This window comes from Lissotriton vulgaris, chromosome 7 (genome assembly GCF_964263255.1).
Source record: "Lissotriton vulgaris chromosome 7, aLisVul1.2, whole genome shotgun sequence".
Lineage (NCBI taxonomy): Eukaryota > Metazoa > Chordata > Amphibia > Caudata > Salamandridae > Lissotriton > Lissotriton vulgaris.
This window is the reverse complement of record NC_141695.1, coordinates 1,094,736,197-1,094,760,524: the sequence shown is the minus strand read 5'-3', so window position 1 is coordinate 1,094,760,524 and position 24,328 is coordinate 1,094,736,197.

The window sequence follows — 24,328 nt, the reverse complement described above, 5'->3', positions numbered from 1 at the left end:
ACAAAGCTGTCAAGCAAGTGGCTGGAGGCCCGCCCCTTTCAACATCACTCTGCAAAAGCGCCTCCTTGTGCTCTACTAGTTGGGGATGAAGTACCCTTGGCTGCTGAGAGCCACTGGCGGCCAACAAACCCTCCTGTTGCCTCCAGTAAGTCCCACAGAGCAGGATTGCTGAAGGGTCTTTCAGAGGCTACGCCCCCTTTCTCCACCTCTCTGCAAACACAAATGTCATTTAAGATGCCATCAGTGATGTCAGCAGTGAAGTCACTGATCATGTCATGAGTGATGTAATATGTGAGGTCATAATCAATGCATTGCGGGGGCATAAGCTATAGTTAACTCAGGTAACTATTACTGCAGAATTTCTATAGTTTTATAGAGTAAATTGTGAGCCTAACTATAGCAGCCCTGTAATCTTTGTTTTTTTTCAGTGAATTTCTAAGTTGTTTTTGGTTCTATTTCCTAACTATAACATCCATGTAACCTTTGGTTTTTGCGGTGACTGTATATATGGGAAACTTTTTTTGAGGGTTTAGGGTGGGCATTTTTTAGGGTTTAGGGTGAGTATGGGTTTTGGGGGTAGCAAGGATAATTTAGGGTTTAGGGTGGGTATGGGCTTTTGGGTGGCAAGGGTTATTTTAGGGTTTACGGTTGGTATGGATTGAGGGGTTGTAAGGTTTTAAGGAGATATTTATGTGTATTTACTATTGAGGTTCCGTGACAATTATAAGTGGTGTTTTCGACTCGTTCGAATATGGACGAGTTTGGTATCTATGAACCGCAAATGACGAGTTTAGTGGGTGTACGCGTTTTCGCTATGCTGGCCTGAACCGTTCGTCTTATTCGTGGGTTTCTTCATCTGAACCCACGGGTTCCATTTTAGATACGGCATCCATTTTGTCTCTTGCCCTCAAGTAGCCAGCGAACGGACACTGTCCGCTTCGTGACCCTGGGATCCCCAAGCTCTTGCAGAAGACCTGTGTTCCTTTGAGGGTGTCTTTATGACGAGGGGGATGATACCGCAAAGGCAGATGGCCCCGCTCAAGGCTCATCTTGCCGTGCCGGTCTATTGTTTCAGTCGTGCATTGATTAGGCACGAATCCTTTGATCCTGCAATCATGTTTTCCGATATCGCCCCTACACTCTTTTTCAATCTGTTGTCTATCTTTGTCTTCCCTTGCACCTGTTTCTGACTCTTCCTTAAACTTGTTTACAGCCGGAATGGAATTTACTTAATGGTGGGATAATGTACTTTTACAGTTGGGAACCGGCGATGCTACTGTAATTATGTTCCGGGCTTCTGAAGACATGAAAGCGACCCTTTTGAAGTTTACTGTGGGAACTGAGTTGTAACCTTTTGTTCGTCATGTTGTGCTATGACGGAAATATGTATAAAAGGAGCGATCCACTGTTGCAATTTGAGGCAGTCTCCTAGAACCTACATGCGTTGTACTTCTTGTGACTTCTGTGTTCCCTGCAGTAAATAAACCTCGATCTTTGACGCCGAAGGAAGTGTCCCGTGTCTCTGTCATTTGTACGCCGGAACAGGTAACCCACGAAGGTTTCAGGTGTTGTCCCCTGGCACCGCTGGGTCTTAGAATAGCCCAGTCCTTCAGTTGGCGCCCAACGTGGGGCGACATCAGCGGTACCGGTCCAAAGCCCGACGATCATGAGGAACTTCGTGTGAAATCTCCGAGGGAAGGTGCACCCCGCTTCATCGATCCTGTTGTCGAAACAAGTGGCCCGAAGACTTTTCCCGCGAAGATCCCCGCCTCCTGATGGCTGCGACAGACTGATGCCCTGACTGTCGACCTGTTTTGGCGCCTGGCGTAGTCCTTTGTACAGCGAGACGATAGACGGGCCTTCCTGGGGACGCCATTGTTCTTTCAGTTAAGTATTTGTGGGTTGCTCCCAGAGTCCTTGGTTGTTGTTGTTGCTTGGTTGTTTGCATGGTTCCATTGCATTTGTGGTTCTTAGTATTTGGTTCTTAGTTGTTGGGTTTTATTTGACGATTGCAATTGCCAAAAACCGAGGGTTTTGCATTTTTGCGAGGACATCGTAATCCAATAACCCTTGAAGTTTGTGAAACTCGGTTAGTGTGCACGATGCCTGGCCGTAGTACTTTGTTTAGTTGCTTTAAAAATTGTGGTGCGGATTCCCGATTGGAGGACTCATGTCCCATACCTCCAGTTGGAACTCCGGTCTATGAGTTATATAGTCACCATGGAGTGGGTCCTATTGCATATAATGATTGCTGGGTCCGCTATACTAAAGATGACGGTGTCCTTAGTTGGCCACCTCATGGTAGTTTCGAAGCAGCAATTTTGGATAATCTAGAAGCAAAATTGTTCAAAAAGAAGTCTAGGCCGGCCATGTTTGATTCCTTTCGGTTATGGCGTAAAGAGGCCAAGCAGAAAGAAATCAAACAGCTTAAAAGAAATAAGAGGGAAGGTATCGTTACGACGATGAGAAATGCAGAGCAGTTTCAGCGAGACAAAAAAGAGAAGGAAAAGGAAGTTTTTGATAGACTACAACGTATGGCGGTGGATAAGTGTTATCCCGTTTTACCGTCGAATGCTGATAGGAAGGGAGAGGAAGCGGTAGAGGACCCTTTGTTGTCCTATCTACTGAAGTCACCACCTCCATACGCACAGGATACTACAGCCCCTGTGGTTCCGCCTGTTCCTCAACCTATTGTTCCAGCAGCTGCTGGTCAGCCTGTCGCTGGTCCTGTTCTTCCGAATCCTCTTGTTCCCCAAGTCGTTCCTATTCCCTTACCTGCTCCTGTTCCCACTGCTCCACTGCCTATACCTTCTCAGTCTACTGTTCCCGCTACTTCTGCTCTTTTGGCTACTCCTACTGCTCCTACTGCTCCTGTGTTTAGTCCCCATGTTGTTGCTCCTGTACTTCTCTCCTCTTCTCCGTCTGTTCGTAGTCGCATACCTAATGCTGTTGCTAATCTTTACTCTCCTTTTGGACTGATTCTTGGGTACGATGTTTCTGATGTCCCTCAAAGACGAAGTCAAATTCCTGATGGTAGGGAACGTGATACGTTAATAAAAATAGCGCGTCATTGGATTAGGTATCCCACTAAACATACTCCGCGCATAGTTTTTGAGACCTTCTCTCAATTCAATGAGCCCACACAAAGATTTGTGTTTGAGGAAATGTGTAAATGTTTACGAGAAGTGATGGATAATGATGAGGTAGACAATGTGCCGCCCGAAGTGACTGAACTTCAGCATCAGTTTTCGAGTGGTGTGATTGTGGGTAGTAATGTTCGACGTGCTGTAGAACATCTTCTATCTTTTCGGCCTACTGTACTACCTCGAGCATTGTTTAAGGACGAAACTGAGGAGTGGATGGCAACACCTGGTCAGTATCCCATGCGCGAAGTTCCCCCGGTGTGGATGCCAGGTGATGCGCAAGCTAATCCTATCATTTTGCCACACTTCCAGAGAGTTTGGATACACCTCCCATGGAAGTGATCGGAAGTTTTGCAGGTGAAACAATCTTTGCCTGACCCCCGCAAAAATCCGGCAGGCTACTATAAGGAGTTATCCCAACTTGTGGATGCTACTATTATGAACCTTGCCGACATTGACTTGTTGTTTGGGAACGTGGTTCCGCAACCGGTTTGGGTGAAAATACGTCAAGAGAATCACGCAGCTGAGTTAGGCGGTGATTGGGCTGCACTTGTAGCGGCTGACGCATTGCAGGCTGGTGGGGCTAAGCCTGAGCAGTTAATTACGGCTCTGCCTCAAAGAATCATTACACTTATGAAGACACTTATGCCAGCAATGAAAGTTAATTGGGATAAACTGTCTGCGTGTAAGCAAAAGAAGGACGAGAGTGTCTCCGATTTCTTTACGAGATTTGAGGAGGCATTCATCGATCATAGTGGTCAGGATATGAGTACTGAGGGAGGTCAGCGATTATTTGTAGATAAATTTGTATCGAATTTGTTGCCTGACCTTAGCAACAAATTGAAAAACTCTGAAAGTTCGTGGGCTGTTTCTACCTCTGCTCAGATATTAGCCACGGCTCAATATTACGAAAATAGGGAAAAAGAGGAAAATGATCGTGCGGATAAGAAAACAAAGGATCTCAAAACGAAAGTTTTGTTACAGCAAGCGTATCCTCCGCGCTCAAATCAAAATGCCTCGCAGCAACAGAATAGATCACAATCACAATTTTCTAGGTCGCAGTCGCGTAATGACTCTTCCATGCCGAGATCTATGCTCGGATATAATCAATGTGCATACTGTAGAGGTGAGGGTCATTTGAAGTTTGATTGTCCGGTTCTGCGCGACCGAAATAATGGTTTTTCAGCTCGAGGAGGTCGTAGTGGACCTCAACAGGCTTCGCGTGGTAGAGGTCGTGGTGTTACTCAAAATCAGAACGATCGTTCTAATAATTCATCAGATTCAAATAATTGTTTTGATCAGCGTGGTTCCTCGTCAGGTAGATCTGCACAGTATCATGTGGATGACTGTTACGTCGAGCATGATATGGATGACGGTAATTACTAGGACAGCCACAGACAAAGAGAGGGAGTAGTATCAGTTCCGGTTGATCAGAGAGGGCCTTACATCGCAGTTGCCACATCGGGCGAAGTTGAGCCTTTTCTGTTGGACACTGGTGCAGCGAAAAGTTCCATCATGCATTCGAAACTCCCTGGCGCACCTTTGTCTGGCTTAACGAATGTTTCCGTTGGATTCTCTGGCGCCCCCGTTAGCAATCCGGTTTCTAGCCCTTTGCCCCTCACAATTGGGCCTCGTGAGCTGAAAGCTCCTTTGATTTTGACTACTGGTTGTGGTGAGAATCTTTTGGGCCTGGATTTGTTGAAACGGTTATATGCGACTCTGTATTGTTCTCCTGCGGGAGTGGAGCTTACTTTAGGTCAGAGAGTGATCTCTCCTATGTATTTGTCAACTGATAAGCTCCCACCGGAATTGAGTTCTCTTCCTAAGTCTTTGTGGGCGACAGGTCCCAATGATGTGGGCCTGCTGGACATATCACCTTATGTTGTCCAATTGAAATCGAATGTACGATTGCCACGTATTCCCCAGTATCGGATCTCTCTCGATGGTGAACGAGCGTTGTTAGCGACCATCTATGACTTGATCAAGAAAGATGTTATCGAGGAAACTCGGGGAAATGTGTGTAATAGTCCTGTGTTACCTATTTTGAAACGCACTGATCCATCTAAGCCTCCTGTGTATCGTTTTGTCATTGATTTACGGGAGGTGAACAAAATTGTGATTCCACAATTTCCTGTGGTGCCTGACATTACGGCTTTACTGACTCTGATTCCAGCCTCCGCTTCTTGGTTCTCAGTGATCGATCAGAAGAATGCTTTCTTTACCATTCCGATTGCTGAGGAAAGCAGAGATCTATTCGGTTTCTCATTAGGTGGTCATAGCTTCAGGTTTAAACGCGCTCCCCAGGGCTATTGTGAGAGTCCATTGATATATAGCCAAGCCCTGAAGAGTCAACTTGATGCGTTTGTGTTACCGACTGGTGCGGCTTTGATCCAGTACGTTGATGACTTGTTAGTGGCTGCCGACACCAAAGAGATTTGCAAAACTGCTACAGTATCGCTGTTACAGCATCTCTGTGACTTACATCATAAGGTGTCACTTTCTAAACTGCAATATTGTTGTCAAGAAGTAACCTATCTAGGTCACTTATTGTCAAAGGAGGGAAGAAGGTTGACCCCAGAGAGAATTGCAGAGATCGCTCCAATGACTGCCAACAACTCAGAGAGATGTGCGTGCCTTTCTAGGTATCACGTCGTACTGCAGGCAATGGATTCCACATTTTTCATTACTAGCGAAACCATTGGTAGCCCTCACGTGCAAGGATGTTCCAACTCCTTTGCCATGGACTGAAGAGTGTCAGAAAAGTTTTTCTGAATTGCGTAATGCGTTGTGTTCGGCTCCTGTGTTAGGTACTCCTGACTACAGCAAGCCGTTTACACTATACGTTCACGAGAGAGAGGGTTGTGCGTTGAGTGTCTTGACGCAGCAATTTGGTGGTAAGCAGCGTCCATGTGCATATTTTTCCTCGACCTTGGACCCAGTAGCCAGAGCATTGCCGAGTTGTCTAAGAGCGACAGCGGCGGCTGCGGTGTCCAGCCGACAATCTGCAGGATTGGTCATGGATAATATGCTTACGGTGATGGTTCCACATGCAGTTGACACTCTCTTGAATCGTACAAAAACCCAACACTTGACGAGTGCAAGGTTGTCCGGTTATGAGTTGACGCTTTTGCCAAGTCATATACAAATAAAGCGCTGCAATGTACTAAACCCGGCGTAGTTGTTGCCAACGCATATGGAATCAGACGATGTACCACCACATGATTGTTATTTGCGAACTGAGGAAGAAACGAAGGGTCGTGTTGACCTAAAAAACACTCCATTGGCAGATCCCGATGGTACTTTGTATGTTGATGGTTCGTGTTTTAAGTTGCCAAATGGTGATGTGACGACTGCGTATGCTGTGGTGACGTTGAGTACGGTTGTGGAAACTGTGAGATTGAGTCAGAATTCCGCGCAGGCGGCAGAGTTGGTTGCCTTGACGAGAGCGTGTGTTTTGTCGAAGGGAAAGCGAGTGAATGTGTTTACTGATAGTCAATATGCTTTTGGCGTTGCACATAGCTTTGGTCATCTGTGGAGAGAAAGAGGATTTATGACATCGCATGGCACGAAGATCCAACACGGACAGCTCGTGAACGATCTTTTGGACGCACTTATATTGCCTAAGCAGGTGGCGATTATTAAATGCAGCGCGCACCGAAAGGTGACGGATGATGTTGGTCGTGGTAACGCGTTTGCGGATGAGATTGCAAAAAAGGCAGCTAAAAACCTTGCAACCCGAATGTACGTTACGAGTTCAGTAAGGTGGCCGGCAGAGACTGGTATGTGTAAGGACACTGTTGAGAGCGTGAGAACGATTCAGAATGAGGCCACAGAAACTGAAAAGACTAAGTGGAAAGAAAGCACGGGAAAGTTAGATGCGCACGGATGTTGGATTGATTTGTCGGAAAATCAGAGATGGATGTTGCCGGATGCGTATGTACTAGCCGTTGTGACTATGGCTCACGGCTTGTCACATATTAGCGCGAAAGGTATCTGCAAGTTGCTGTCCCCTGTATGGAAGAATGATGGTATCGCTAAGTGTGCTGAGAGAGTGGTTAAGAATTGTATGGTATGTATGATGTACAATCCTGGCAAGGGCACTCCTACTCCGCCTGGCCATTTTGCCCCTCCTACATGTCCCTTTGAAGTTATCCAACTGGAATTCATCCATATGGAGAGATGCAATAATCTGAAGTACGTTTTAGTTGTGGTTTGCGCATTCTCCAGATGGATCGAGGCTTATCCTCTTAAAGATAATACTGCTTTGTCTACAGCGAAAGTCCTACTGAAGGAATACTTTCCTCGGTATGGAATGCCACGGATTGTATGGTCAGATAACGGAAGTGAGTTTGTGGGGAGTGTGATGCAGAATGTGTGTAAGGGCCTTGGAATTCGACAAAAATTCCATAGTGCCAATCATCCCCAGTCAGCAGGTTTAGTCGAAGAGAACAATGGTACTCTGAAACTGAAACTTGCTAAGATCCAAGCTACGACTGGTTTGTCATGGCCTGATGCCTTGCCTCTGGCTCTCTTGTCAACCAGGGCGACTGTACACTCTCGAGTAGGGCTTAGCCCATATGAGATTGTGTTCGGCCGTCCTGCGAACATTTGGGGGGTTCCGAGGCCTAGGGCCTTCGATAGTCTTGAGTACCCAATGTTAATTGATTATCTTCATGATCTGACTGCTAAACTGAGGTTAATTCATCAACAGGTCTTTGAAGCACTGCCGGCACAGACAGAGGGTCCTGGACATCGGCTCCAACCGGGTGACTGGGTGGTTACCCGTAATTTCGTCAGGAAGCGCAATTTGGAGCCGAGATTCGTTGGACCATTCCAGGCCCTCCTTGCCACAAGAACTGCAGTTCGTTTGGAAGGCCGGAAAAATTGGGTGCATGCCACCCACACCAAGAAAGTGCCTATTCCTTTACCAGCAGATTCGTGGGTGAGGACAGGAATCGCCGCAACGGAGACCGAGACCCCGATAAAATTTGTGCCGTTCAGTGATGCTCAACTTGTAGGAAACACTTCATTGCAGTCAGACACATTTGTTGAACCTTTGCCATTGGAGAACTCGAGGCTTGAACTATCATCTGATCGAAAGGACTCTGTTCCGCAACCTGAACAACTATTTGAAGAACAGACTCGTCCTGGAAGAAGCAGATATTTTCTTCGTTCTCACAACAGAGACTAATAAAACACTTTTTGCCTTTTTTTTTTTGGAATTCATATTACCCCTTATTGTCATTTTGAACATTATGAACAATTGCATCTTCCATTAATTCCTGAGTTCTTTTCCACGTATGTTTCTTTTTCCACAGCTAAGAGATTTGCACTAAAATTGAATGTTTGATTAAAGAAAACCTTACATCCGGGTTGACCGTAGGGCCGTGCGGGTACTTCCTTCTGTTTAGCAGGTTCCTGACACTAGGTCGGTACTTTTGTCGATTCCTGGGAACTCCTGGGAATTGATAATCGCTACTCAGAACGAAGTGCGTCAAGAACGTTGCGGACGGTTTTTAGAGGATGGAATTCTCAAAGTTGTCGGAAATGGAGAAGATGTTAGTTCAAAGATCGACGTTACATAGGGTTGTACGAACAAAATGCTTTCTGTTTCAGGTGTTCCTGCTGTTCTTAACTGTTTCCATGCTACTGGTGGGTGGAGTGTATTTCGGACTACAGTCGTTATTGCCTTCTGCTTTACCTACCTCTTCTTCTGAACCAAAATCTACGCCCACTGTTTCTCCACATTCCTTTCATCCTCTACCCCAACACGAACAGATTAGACGTGCGGAATTCATGAATAACTCCTTTGTCCAGCTTCTTCATCAACATCAGTTGGTGATGAACACTACTAACTATTGGGTGTGTGGTTTAATGCCACATACCATGGATCGGGAAATTCCGTATTTGGTCCTTCCTTATAGTTCCCAGGGGTCAGCTCGAGCATTCCAAACCATGTTTCGTAGCGCACTAGATTCCTACCCCAATCGAGAGCCACGCACTGCAGATCATGGTCCTGGCCCGTACCACAAGCCTTTGGCAAGAGCGATTGCTGACTTAGATAGAGATATTTTTGACGCATCGCTTATCCCAGAGGAAGAGGTGCGAGCCTACAGGGATCTGAGTGAGGCTGAGTATAGCATGTCAGTGGGTGATAGACAGCTTAAAAGCTCGTCTCCGATCTGGATCGTACCCCATCTTGGTAATTTCTGCTTGAAAGGTCTTGGCCGAAGTCCGCGAGCTCAGCTTGGGAGGAGTGCTTGCACTGAAACGTATGTTTTACCAACGCCCTCTTCCCCTGTTCTTTTGACTGCCAAGGGTACATACTTTGTATGTTACGACCGCGCATATACATGGTTGCCTCGTGACTTCTCGGGCACCTGTTATATTGCGAATCTGTTGCCGCCGACCTTCACAGTTGGGTCGGACTATCACAAGACTAGAGTTGTGAGAGGCGTTATTAGCGAAGAAGACACTGCCGGTCAAGAAGCAGGAGATTTCTTTAAGGGTTTCCTGGCGTTTTGGGGACCTATGATCAATAGTAGGAACCTGAGACAGTTGACTCGTGTGGTAGAATCGACTGCAAATATAACTGCAAGTGCTCTTGGTAATCTGACAGCAGAGCTTCAGGCGGACAGGCTTATGACGTTGCAAAACCGTATGGTTTTAGACGTTGTTCTTGCAGATAGAGGTGGTGTATGTAAGGTGATCCATTCGAGTTGCTGTATTTTCATCCCTGATAACGCTCCAACTGTTTATCAAGCCATCTCGAAGTTGCATAAGATCTCCGAGTCCATACACGTAGACGTAGGTGATTGGACGCTACTAGGATGGTTTTGGGGCCTGATGTCGACGTGGGGTTGGAAGATTCTGATGATCATTGGGGTTGTTGTAGCATTTCTGTTCACATGTTGTCTTTGCGTACAGTGTGGTCCTGCCTTATGTGGCCTCTGTGCTACGACGTGTATAAGACGGCCATCTGTGACCAAGGAAGCATTGATGGATAGAATAATGTTGCAGCAACATCTGAATGATCTGATGAATATCGAGATCGATTCTGATATCGACTAGTGCTTGCCTACATGAGGGCAAAAGGAGCGTCTGAGGTTCCGTGACAATTATAAGTGGTGTTTTCGACTCGTTCGAATATGGACGAGTTTGGTATCTATGAACCGCAAATGACGAGTTTAGTGGGTGTACGCATTTTCGCTATGCTGGCCTGAACCGTTCGTCTTATTCGTGGGTTTCTTCATCTGAACCCACGGGTTCCATTTTAGATACGGCATCCATTTTGCCTCTTGCCCTCAAGTAGCCAGCGAACGGACACTGTCCGCTTCGTGACCCTGGGATCCCCAAGCTCTTGCGGAAGACACGTGTTCCTTTGAGGGTGTCTTTATGACGAGGGGGATGATACCGCAAAGGCAGATGGCCCCGCTCAAGGCTCATCTTGCCGTGCCGGTCTATTGTTTCAGTCGTGCATTGATTAGGCACGAATCCTTTGATCCTGCAATCATGTTTTCCGATATCGCCCCTACACTCTTTTTCAATCTGTTGTCTATCTTTGTCTTCCCTTGCACCTGTTTCTGACTCTTCCTTAAACTCGTTTACAGCCGGAATGGAATGTACTTAATGGTGGGATAATGTACTTTTACAGTTGGGAACCAGCAATGCTACTGTAATTATGTTCCGGGCTTCTGAAGACATGAAAGCGACCCTTTTGAAGTTTACTGTGGGAACTGAGTTGTAACCTTTTGTTCGTCATGTTGTGCTATGACGGAAATATGTATAAAAGGAGCGATCCACTGTTGCAATTTGAAGCAGTCTCCTAGAACCTACATGCGTTGTACTTCTTGTGACTTCTGTGTTCCCTGCAGTAAATAAACCTCGATCTTTGACGCCGAAGGAAGTGTCCCGTGTCTCTGTCATTTGTACGCCGGAACAGGTAACCCACGAAGGTTTCAGGTGTTGTCCCCTGGCACCGCAGGGCCTTAGAATAGCCCAGTCCTTCACTATATCTAATTATACATGCACATTCCTATGCATTTATGCATGTGTAAATATATAAATATATACATGTATACCTATACAAATCAAGTGTTTGTACCTACCTTTACATTCTTTTAAGCAAGAATGTGCTTTTACAATGCATGCTCTCATCCAGCAAATGTAAGTATTTTACAGGAAAATATAAACCCATATATATATATATCTATATATATATCTATATATATATATATATACACATCCAAACTACTCCTGCTTCACCAATGCGGCATGCAGAAATTACGGACCACCAGACAGCTCTCCAGTACACAGGTCAGGTAGGTTTAATAACTCCTCTTGGTTTTATTCGGCATGACGCGTTTCGGGTAGAAGCTACCCTTGATCATATAACAGGCATCTGGTACGAGTCATTCCTAAGTACTCATTTTTTTCACTTTGAACACCACGTGATAATAGAAAGTGAAAACATACTGGTGTAAGTATAGTGAACTTCTTTTTGCGAGCAGCGTTTACTAACAATTCATTTTTAGTATTTGAAAGATATCATGCATGGCTAAATTGTCTCCACAAATTCTAACAGCATAAATGAATTAACGGTGCAAATAGCAGACACGTGCAAACCTGCGCAATAAGTTAACATAGTAATAGTTTTGCACTGTAAATAATTATACATATTTAAAACGATTACATCTATGTACATGATAAAATATATATATACATAAATATATATATATATAATTGCTCTCGTTAGGCCTTTCATTTTGTCCTGAAAGCAATTTCAATTATGTCAACACCAGGGTGGATATTTTCAAATATATCAGAAAAATCAAACTTAAGAAATATTATGCCATAAAAAATAACACGAGCACTAGGTCGGGCCAAGAGAAAAAGAGAGGCCCCATGCCTAGTGGATTGGCAGCAAAAGATATCGCCCTTATGAAGACCGTGCACCAACTGCTAATGGAAATGGATGACACTATAACCACACAAGACATGGCCGAATATGAACAAATTGATGTGGCACAGTCAACTAGCACTCCTTTTAAACCCCCATCTACATTTGTTCCCAACATGCCCAGAGACGCTATCGACATCTATGCAGACAGACTGGTGGCAAAACTTAAGAAATTACAAATTAAGACAATGAAACAGCGTAAAATTCAAGACCACAAAATGAGAGCATATCACACCCTAATGAACAAATTACAAAAGGAAACCACGATTGTCATCAACCAATCAGACAAGGGTGGAAATATAGTTCTCTGGGCAAAAGAGGATTACATCCATGAGGCATATCGTCAACTCAATGAACCCACTTGCTATAGTAGAATCAACATGAAAACTGTCAAAACTATAGAAGATGTATATGCAAAAAAATTACAACAATGGAAGAGGGATGGTTTAATTTCCAAAGATGAACTAAAATTTTTGCACAAATTACATCCAGTGATTCCCAACATTTATTTCATTCCGAAAGTGCATAAACAGACCACTCCAGTGCCAGGAAGGCCGATAGTGTCCGCCATCAATGGTATTTTTGAGAATACATCAAAGTACATCGATTTCTACCTACAAGACTTTGTTCTAAAACTACCTGCATATCTTAAAGACTCAACGGATTTCTTACACAAACTTAACCAGTGCACTTGGTCTGCTGATCATCTTCTTATCACCATGGACATCGCCTCGCTTTATACAAGCATTGAACACAAGGACGGCATCAGAGCGGTAAAGCATTTTCTTGATCAGAGACCTATTGAATTTCACTCAATTCAGAAAACGGTGTTGGATCTAGCCCTGATCTCTTGACTGGGTGAGAGTATTCTGTTTAATTCAGAGACTCTGTCCCTCACCACCCCTTGTTGTAAATATTTTTGTCCACCCCAAGCGTGGAAGGGTATACTCAGATGTGAGTCCCTTGCTCATTGCACCATCAGGATTCAAGCAAGCCGGGCCGAAGACGGCTGAAATGCCAGAAACCGGTCCCCGGTAGCTTGTTTCCTTCCCAGTGTAAGAATTGGCTTTTGTAGTTTGGTTTGCCCTGTTCCCATCATGCACTGGGACAGGAACAGACTAATTTGCATACAGCCAGGTTCTGAAACTGGGATGGTGCAGTGAGCTATAAAACGGTGTTGGATCTAGCCCTGATCTCTTGACTGGGTGAGAGTATTCTGTTTAATTCAGAGACTCTGTCCCTCACCACCCCTTGTTGTAAATATTTTTGTCCACCCTAAGCGTGGAAGGGTATACTCAGATGTGAGTCCCTTGCTCATTGCACCATCAGGATTCAAGCAAGCCGGGCCGAAGACGGCTGAAATGCCAGAAACCGGTCCCCGGTAGCTTGTTTCCTTCCCAGTGTAAGAATTGGCTTTTGTAGTTTGGTTTGCCCTGTTCCCATCATGCACTGGGACAGGAACAGACTAATTTGCATACAGCCAGGTTCTGAAACTGGGATGGTGCAGTGAGCTATAAAACGGTGTTGGATCTAGCCCTGATCTCTTGACTGGGTGAGAGTATTCTGTTTAATTCAGAGACTCTGTCCCTCACCACCCCTTGTTGTAAATATTTTTGTCCACCCTAAGCGTGGAAGGGTATACTCAGATGTGAGTCCCTTGCTCATTGCACCATCAGGATTCAAGCAAGCCGGGCCGAAGACGGCTGAAATGCCAGAAACCGGTCCCCAGTAGCTTGTTTCCTTCCCAGTGTAAGAATTGGCTTTTGTAGTTTGGTTTGCCCTGTTCCCATCATGCACTGGGACAGGAACAGACTAATTTGCATACAGCCAGGTTCTGAAACTGGGATGGTGCAGTGAGCTAAAAAACGGTGTTGGATCTAGCCCTGATCTCTTGACTGGGTGAGAGTATTCTGTTTAATTCAGAGACTCTGTCCCTCACCACCCCTTGTTGTAAATATTTTTGTCCACCCTAAGCGTGGAAGGGTATACTCAGATGTGAGTCCCTTGCTCATTGCACCATCAGGATTCAAGCAAGCCGGGCCGAAGACGGCTGAAATGCCAGAAACCGGTCCCCGGTAGCTTGTTTCCTTCCCAGTGTAAGAATTGGCTTTTGTAGTTTGGTTTGCCCTGTTCCCATCATGCACTGGGACAGGAACAGACTAATTTGCATACAGCCAGGTTCTGAAACTGGGATGGTGCAGTGAGCTAAAAAACGGTGTTGGATCTAGCCCTGATCTCTTGACTGGGTGAGAGTATTCTGTTTAATTCAGAGACTCTGTCCCTCACCACCCCTTGTTGTAAATATTTTTGTCCACCCTAAGCGTGGAAGGGTATACTCAGATGTGAGTCCCTTGCTCATTGCACCATCAGGATTCAAGCAAGCCGGGCCGAAGACGGCTGAAATGCCAGAAACCGGTCCCCGGTAGCTTGTTTCCTTCCCAGTGTAAGAATTGGCTTTTGTAGTTTGGTTTGCCCTGTTCCCATCATGCACTGGGACAGGAACAGACTAATTTGCATACAGCCAGGTTCTGAAACTGGGATGGTGCAGTGAGCTAAAAAACGGTGTTGGATCTAGCCCTGATCTCTTGACTGGGTGAGAGTATTCTGTTTAATTCAGAGACTCTGTCCCTCACCACCCCTTGTTGTAAATATTTTTGTCCACCCTAAGCGTGGAAGGGTATACTCAGATGTGAGTCCCTTGCTCATTGCACCATCAGGATTCAAGCAAGCCGGGCCGAAGACGGCTGAAATGCCAGAAACCGGTCCCCGGTAGCTTGTTTCCTTCCCAGTGTAAGAATTGGCTTTTGTAGTTTGGTTTGCCCTGTTCCCATCATGCACTGGGACAGGAACAGACTAATTTGCATACAGCCAGGTTCTGAAACTGGGATGGTGCAGTGAGCTAAAAAACGGTGTTGGATCTAGCCCTGATCTCTTGACTGGGTGAGAGTATTCTGTTTAATTCAGAGACTCTGTCCCTCACCACCCCTTGTTGTAAATATTTTTGTCCACCCTAAGCGTGGAAGGGTATACTCAGATGTGAGTCCCTTGCTCATTGCACCATCAGGATTCAAGCAAGCTGGGCCGAAGACGGCTGAAATGCCAGAAACCGGTCCCCGGTAGCTTGTTTCCTTCCCAGTGTAAGAATTGGCTTTTGTAGTTTGGTTTGCCCTGTTCCCATCATGCACTGGGACAGGAACAGACTAATTTGCATACAGCCAGGTTCTGAAACTGGGATGGTGCAGTGAGCTAAAAAACGGTGTTGGATCTAGCCCTGATCTCTTGACTGGGTGAGAGTATTCTGTTTAATTCAGAGACTCTGTCCCTCACCACCCCTTGTTGTAAATAATATTGAATTTCACTGCCACAATATGATGCTTCTATCCATGATAGAAATATGCTTGAACAATAATGTATTTCTATTTAATAATGAGGTGTTTAAACAACAAAGAGGGGCGATGGGGGCATGTTTTTCCCCCACCTACGCGGGACTCCACGTGGGGTGGTGGGAGGAACATGTCCTCAAAGTAACCCACAAACCATGGTGGGATGAGAATATCGTCGAATACTGGCGGTATATAGATGATATTTTCATCATATGGCGTGGTAGTGTTGTTGAAGCTGAAACATTTGTCAAGAACATCAATGACAACTGTCTGAATCTTCAATTTTCAGCAGAAATCAGTAGGGATGTGGCTACATTCCTAAATGTGCATGTTAAAATCATCGATGGTAAAATCACCACAGGTTTATTCAGAAAAACTACCTCAGGAAACACTATCCTTCATGCACACAGCTTCCACCCAAGACACACTATAGCTGCCATCCCATATGGTGAATTTTTAAGAATTCATCGATCATGCAGTACCACAGAAATAAGAGACCATCATCAGGAGGAATGTAGACGTCGTCTCCTAGTCAGGGGCTATGATGATAAAAAACTACTGTCTAGCATGGAAAAAGGCAACAGGATGGATAGACAGACACTCTTGGATCCCCTTAGATCTAGAATCAATGTTACTCACTCAGAAGCTCAGGATGGTAATACCATACGTTTAATAACGGGGTACAGCCGCCAGGCCAAAGCAATTACTAAACTTATTAAGCGCGAATGGCCAATTGTCCTGACTGATAACATTCTCAGAGACATTATGCCACAATCCCCTACTGTCACCTTCAAAAGGGCATACTCAATGCGTAACAACTTAGTAAAGAATAGCCCAGAAACACCAGCTGACAATTGGCTATCTCAACGTAAAGGATTTTTTCGCTGCATTAGTTGTACAGCATGTAAATTCGGTGTTAATACAAAATCTTTCCCAACGCCGTTTGATACCCAACCTATCATGCTCAAATCCCACTACACTTGCCGCACTGAGTTAGCGGTTTATATATTACAATGCAGCTGTAACCTTATATACGTAGGGAGTACTAAAGGGGCGGTTTATTTACGTATTCTCCAGCATTTACGGGCAATAGTAAATGCGGATTCCGCCTACCCAGTTGCTAGGCATTTCCAATCTGTTCACAACCAAAACCTAAACCATCTAAAATACTTTGTGATCGATGCTATAATCCCCAATAAGAAGAGAGGAGACAACGAAAAACGTCTAAGACAACTGGAGTCAAAGTATATTGTCATGCTTAACAGTAAGCACCCCGGGGGTTTGAACATAGGGGAAGATTTGCGCAATTTCTTATAGTTGCCATTATATGTTCAGCTTACCCATAGGTATGTATTTGATCTAGAGCTTCTGTGTAAGCTGTGAACGTTAATCAATATGGTTGGCTGGAATTCCGCAGGGTAGGCTGACACCTACCGATATGTATAACCAGAGTACATGATTTTCAAATGGATTTGTCCACATAATTCCTTATTTTTCCTTTTTCTTATCAGTTGTTTTAGTACTGTCCAGTGTAGCCTGAATATGATAAAAATCATAATGTATAGAAGTTAAAGAATTAACTTGGGCATACAGATCCTTTTGTAACATTATTACTACACATTTACACTTCAGCACTTTATTATTTTTCAATGCACAGCTTTACGGCTCTCATGGTATTTATATGAGAAGCTCCGTTTTTAAGCCTTCACTTTTCAATTGGAGTGTCCCATTACCAACACTTGACCATTCACGTGTTTCATAAATGTTGAGTTGGGCTTTTTTCTTGGTAAAAACACATTGGTGGACTACTGTGGAGCTAATTTGTTGGCTAATTTCTATACCTTTGGCCACACTATTACAACGCCCCACGTGTCTTAATCGAGTTCGAGTTATCTTTTACAAACATCCCACATTAGGTACCAAGGGGTACAGTGTAATAATGGAGTTATAACTCGAATGACGATTTATTACATTCTCTGTTCTGAAAAACCCCAAATCATTCTACCCAATTGATTTTCCAAGAATGTAAATATATTTTATTGTGTGGTTGCTAACGTATTTGTACGGACATTCGCCCACTCACCATGAATCAATGTGCTATAACATCTCGTTTTATATATAGATTGCATCGAGTCGATTGACAAACAAGAAAATGAATTTATTTTCATTTTTTGTGTTCATATCGCAATGAAACATACAACACTAGCGCGCTGTGCATTTATGCAATTAATTGATACATTGAGCAAATATCCCCAAAAATTTGTTTAAATTGCATATGTAAGTATTTGTACAATGTTTCTAATGGTATATTTATGTTTGGATTGTCAAGTGTGCCGTAACGTTCTACCTTTGCAAACATATCAATATTATTTGTGTTGTGATACGTTTCGATTTGACTACACTCGATGCAACAGATTTGATTCATTTGTGATATGGTCAAAGTGCACATTGTATTCCACCTTACACCACTACAAAATGGCGCCCGCAAATTAGGTTTGGTATGTGACTTTACATGTGAGTCCACCATCGATGTTTAGTTTTTGGTTTAGGCGCGAAATTCAAATGTGCACTTATTTTGTATATATGTGTGACCTCCACTTCACTCGCTCATCAGTGAGCAAGGACGTAAGTCCGAAACGCGTCTGATGACTGGCGCCACCTTCACCATTTGTTGGCAATAAATCTTTCTGCAAAGAAGTCTGGCTTGCGGTGATCATTTAAGGAGTCTGTGAACGTGATTGCTGGCTGACGGCTGCCGCCGGCAGCGTGTTGGATTTCATATATATATATATATATATATATATATATATATATATATATATATATATATATTACTCTCCAACTTGAAAAACTGCAGCGCCTCTGCCCGTTTTCCCAGCGCGCAAACAACAATGATCGTCCGGAATCAGGCTTGTTAAATAGCTTCTTTTATTTTGCCATTAAAGTGCAGGGTGCAGAAATCATCAAACAGACGCGTTTCGGGCGCGGACGCCCTTGCTCACTGTCAGCGAGAAAATGGACATGATAACCATTAAATAACAAACACTAATGTTCGAAAAGCGCGCCAGTACACTCACAGTGGTTAACATAAACAGAGGACTAATAGCTTAAAACCTGATAATAGGTAACAGCCATAGCGGCCATTAGTAAGTGGTGAAACATATATTGTTCATTCATATATGTACAAATACAATAACAATACTAATGGTGATCACATTAGTGCAAATAGCATTATATTCAATCAATATTAATGTAAACATAAGACACATGTGCAAATACGCAAGTTAATGTGCAAATAGGCAAATTTGTAAAGTGCCACGTGCAAATACGTAATGCCTGAACAGACATGATTTATATGTTTAAATACAATTTATGTAAAAGTGCAAAGTGCCATGTAAACTTTATAACTGTGCAAATACGCAAATTGAAATGCTATCACATTAATGGTAGATATTACTTCAACCATATATAATCACACAAATCTTTTTGGGCGTTTTAATGTTTTACTAGGCCGACTATGAATGCTATAAAAGTGTTACAAAACTATCTCATATACATAGCTACTCTCATGTAATCTATGATATTTGATACATGCCTCTGTCAGTTCTATAGATTAAAGATGCAATATTGTGCTCGGGGGACTAGCGCACAACTCGTCATGGTTAATTACATGTCCATCAAATAAATAAATTGTAAACATAAAATAACGGTGGGGAAGGAGTGTGAATGAGTATAAACCATGATGGTGCCGAATGAAACTTAACTAAATTTAATTAAACGTGTACCAGTGCTAATGTCACATATAAAATAGAAAAGAATTCTTGCCTTGCTCTAAATAATAAGCGACTAAAAGGTACTAGACTACTGCCTTATGTAAGGTCTAATGTTGAGGCAGAAGGAGAAAAGATTGTGAATAACTGATAAGGGTATTACAGGAAGTTGCTGAGTTCTTCACCCATGTTGAGCCCCCCCGGGCTCTTACTGTTCAGCCGAACAATAAATTTAGATTCCAAACGTCTAAGTTGTTTTTCATAGTCTCCCCCTCTCTTGGAGGTTCTCACTGCATCAATCACATAGTACTTTAAATGTGATAAATTTCTATTGTGATGTAGGTGGAAATGCCGAGCAACAGGGTAACTTTGGTCATTATTTGTTATTGCTCTTAGGTGTTGTAAAATACGTTGGTGCACAGGTAATTCTGTGCTCCCAACGTACTGTAAATCACACGTGCAAGTGAGAACATACACTGCCAGCTCAGTTCTGCAAGTGAAATGTGCCCTGATGTTAATGGGTTTTGGATCAAAGGGGGTGACATATGATCTTGTATTGATGCCAAAATTACAAGCGCGGCAAGATATGCACTTGTAAAAGCCCTTACGTGGCGAAAGCCAATCATCGTTTTTGGGCATCTCTGGAATGCTTGAAACCAACTCATTCCGCATGCTAAAAGCACGCCTATAAGTAACAGTTGGTTTGGGGGGTAAGATTTCTTTTAACACTGGATCTGTGAGGACAACTGGCCATTGTTTCCTAATAAGGCTGGAGATTTGGCGGGCCTGACGGCTGTATCCTGTTATTAGCCTGACACCAGTATTGGTTTCTTCCATCTTATGTGTGTCTGTTTGTGATTTGACTTGGGGAGAAGTATTAAGCAGCTCTAATCTGTTTTGGTTGTTGGCTCTAGTCATGGCTGAATCTAACATGTTCTTGCTGTAACCTCTTGCTTCTAGTCTTAGTTTAGCCTCAGATTGTTTTTTGTCCCTGAGCTCTGCCGTACTGTATATATGTGTGACCTCCACTTCACTCGCTCATCAGTGAGCAAGGACGTAAGTCCGAAACGCGTCTGATGACTGGCGCCACCTTCACCATTTGTTGGCAATAAATCTTTCTGCAAAGAAGTCTGGCTTGCGGTGATCATTTAAGGAGTCTGTGAACGTGATTGCTGGCTGACGGCTGCCGCCGGCAGCGTGTTGGATTTCATATATATATATATATATATATATATATATATATATATATATATATATATATATATATATTACTCTCCAACTTGAAAAACTGCAGCGCCTCTGCCCGTTTTCCCAGTGCGCAAACAACAATGATCGTCCGGAATCAGGCTTGTTAAATAGCTTCTTTTATTTTGCCATTAAAGTGCAGGGTGCAGAAATCATCAAACAGACGCGTTTCGGGCGCGGACGCCCTTGCTCACTGTCAGCGAGAAAATGGACATGATAACCATTAAATAACAAACACTAATGTTCGAAAAGCGCGCCAGTACACTCACAGTGGTTAACATAAACAGAGGACTAATAGCTTAAAACCTGATAATAGGTAACAGCCATAGCGGCCATTAGTAAGTGGTGAAACATATATTGTTCATTCATATATGTACAAATACAATAACAATACTAATGGTGATCACATTAGTGCAAATAGCATTATATACAATCAATATTAATGTAAACATAAGACACATGTGCAAATACGCAAGTTAATGTGCAAATAGGCAAATTTGTAAAGTGCCACGTGCAAATACGTAATGCCTGAACAGACATGATTTATATGTTTAAATACAATTTATGTAAAAGTGCAAAGTGCCATGTAAACTTTATAACTGTGCAAATACGCAAATTGAAATGCTATCACATTAATGGTAGATATTACTTCAACCATATATAATCACACAAATCTTTTTGGGCGTTTTAATGTTTTACTAGGCCGACTATGAATGCTATAAAAGTGTTACAAAACTATCTCATATACATAGCTACTCTCATGTAATCTATGATATTTGATACATGCCTCTGTCAGTTCTATAGATTAAAGATGCAATATTGTGCTCGGGGGACTAGCGCACAACTCGTCATGGTTAATTACATGTCCATCAAATAAATAAATTGTAAACATAAAATAACGGTGGGGAAGGAGTGTGAATGAGTATAAACCATGATGGTGCCGAATGAAACTTAACTAAATTTAATTAAACGTGTACCAGTGCTAATGTCACATATAAAATAGAAAAGAATTCTTGCCTTGCTCTAAATAATAAGCGACTAAAAGGTACTAGACTACTGCCTTATGTAAGGTCTAATGTTGAGGCAGAAGGAGAAAAGATTGTGAATAACTGATAAGGGTATTACAGGAAGTTGCTGAGTTCTTCACCCATGTTGAGCCCCCCCGGGCTCTTACTGTTCAGCCGAACAATAAATTTAGATTCCAAACGTCTAAGTTGTTTTTCATAGTCTCCCCCTCTCTTGGAGGTTCTCACTGCATCAATCACATAGTACTTTAAATGTGATAAATTTCTATTGTGATGTAGGTGGAAATGCCGAGCAACAGGGTAACTTTGGTCATTATTTGTTATTGCTCTTAGGTGTTGTAAAATACGTTGGTGCACAGGTAATTCTGTGCTCCCAACGTACTGTAAATCACACGTGCAAGTGAGAACATACACTGCCAGCTCAGTTCTGCAAGTGAAATGTGCCCTGATGTTAATGGGTTTTGGATCAAAGGGGGTGACATATGATCTTGTATTGATGCCAAAATTACAAGCGCGGCAAGATATGCACTTGTAAAAGCCCTTACGTGGCGAAAGCCAATCATCGTTTTTGGGCATCTCTGGAATGCTTGAAACCAACTCATTCCGCATGCTAAAAGCACGCCTATAAGTAACAGTTGGTTTGGGGGGTAAGATTTCTTTTAACACTGGATCTGTGAGGACAACTGGCCATTGTTTCCTAATAAGGCTGGAGATTTGGCGGGCCTGACGGCTGTATCCTGTTATTAGCCTGACACCAGTATTGGTTTCTTCCATCTTATGTGTGTCTGTTTGTGATTTGACTTGGGGAGAAGTATTAAGCAGCTCTAATCTGTTTTGGTTGTTGGCTCTAGTCATGGCTGAATCTAACATGTTCTTGCTGTAACCTCTTGCTTCTAGTCTTAGTTTAGCCTCAGATTGTTTTTTGTCCCTGAGCTCTGCCGTACTGCAGGCTCGATCTATCCTGAGGAACTCTCCATAGGGAATGGCCCTAATGGTGTGTTTAGGGTGGAAACTTTCAGCATGTAAGATGGAGTTACCTGCTGTTTCTTTTCTGAATAGGCTAGTTGCTATCTTATTGTCTATAATTTCCACCATCACATCGAGGAAACTGATTCTCGTGGCACTTATGTCTGATGTAAACACAAGGTTACAGTCATTGTCATTGATCGCATGTACAAAATTCTGAGCTTCTTCTCTGTTTCCCCTCCAGATCACGAATACATCATCTATATACCTCATATACATGACTATATTCCTCGACCATGCATCAGAGTGTTGTACCCTGAGGACATGCTCCTCCCACCAGCCAACGTTGATCCCCGCGTAGCTGGGAGAGAAGCATGCCCCCATGGCCACCCCCCTGAGTTGCTTGTAAACCCGATTATCAAAGAGGAATACATTGTTGTACAGGCAACGTTCAATCATGGTCAAAAGCATGGCATTATGTCTGTATAATTCTATTGGTCTCTTGTCCAAATAAAATTTCACTGCTCTTAGTCCGTCAGTGTGAGAGATGCTTGTATATAGTGTAGATATATCCATGGTCTTGAGTAAAAGGTCAGCCGACCAGTCGCAATTTTCAAGTGCTCGCAGGAATTCGGTAGAGTCACGTATGTATGAGGGTAATGACGTGACAAAATCCTGCAAATAGAAATCAATGAATTTTGATGTATTTTCAAAGAGGCTGTTAATCGCAGAAACTATGGGTCTCCCCGGAGTTGGTGTAATGCCTTTATGGACCTTTGGGATGAAGTAAATGTTTGGTAAAATTGGGAAATTGGGAAATCTTTCTGTAAAAATTTCGCTTCATCCTTAGTAAGTAGGCCCTCATGTCTCCACTCATTCAGTTCTTTGTGGTATAGTTGTTGTATCACCTTGGTAGCTTTGAGATCAATGGTAATATAACAAGAAGTGTCATTAAGATGTTTGTATGCCTCTTCCATATATTGTTTTTTCCCCCAAAGAACCACATTGCCCCCTTTATCTGATTGGTTAATAATCACAGTCTCATTCGTTTTGAGTTTCTTCATGAGATTATTATAAGGGCGCATTCTGATATTCATAGATCTTTGTGTTTTTCTTACCTTGGTCTGCAGTTGTTTCAGGCCACTGGTAATCAACTCTGCATAAGTATCTATTGAGTCCTTGGGCATGTTGGGAATAAATGTTGATGGCAACCTAAATGTACTTGTCGGTGCTGATCCCAAATTTATATCCTCTTCTGTAGCAACCTCTTGGGTGTTGAGTTCCAAAGAGTCTTCACTATATATATATATATATGGGTTTATATTTTCCTGTAAAATACTTACATTTGCTGGATAAGAGCATGCATGGTAAAAGCACATTCTTGCTTGAGGTCGCCAGTAGGTAGTTATAGTTAGGACCTACTTTCCATAGGAAATCCACAACATTCTATTTGGAATAACTTTAGCGCCGGTGGACGAATCTTCGCAAATTTCTCCAAGAAAATGGCCTGCTCAGATCCGCTCCTTCCCTAAGAGTTTGGGGGTGTTTCGTCAAGTGGGGGCTGAGAAAAAAGGGGGTCCCAAAACGTGTTTTCTACTTGCAATTTTCCATGGGGACCTTTATCCAGGGCTACAGCCCGAAGGGCTGAACGGAATTACACCAAATTTGACAGAGAGGTAGAGTTTGGTTTGCAGATTGTGCTTTTTGTTAAATGGTGTACGTTCAGTAGTTCCTGAGAAAATCAAAAGTAAAATCATAGTGATATCTGGAGACGAAGTACTGCACGCGTACGGAAATCTGAACAATTACGAGCATGAGCTGCATGCTGATTGGATGT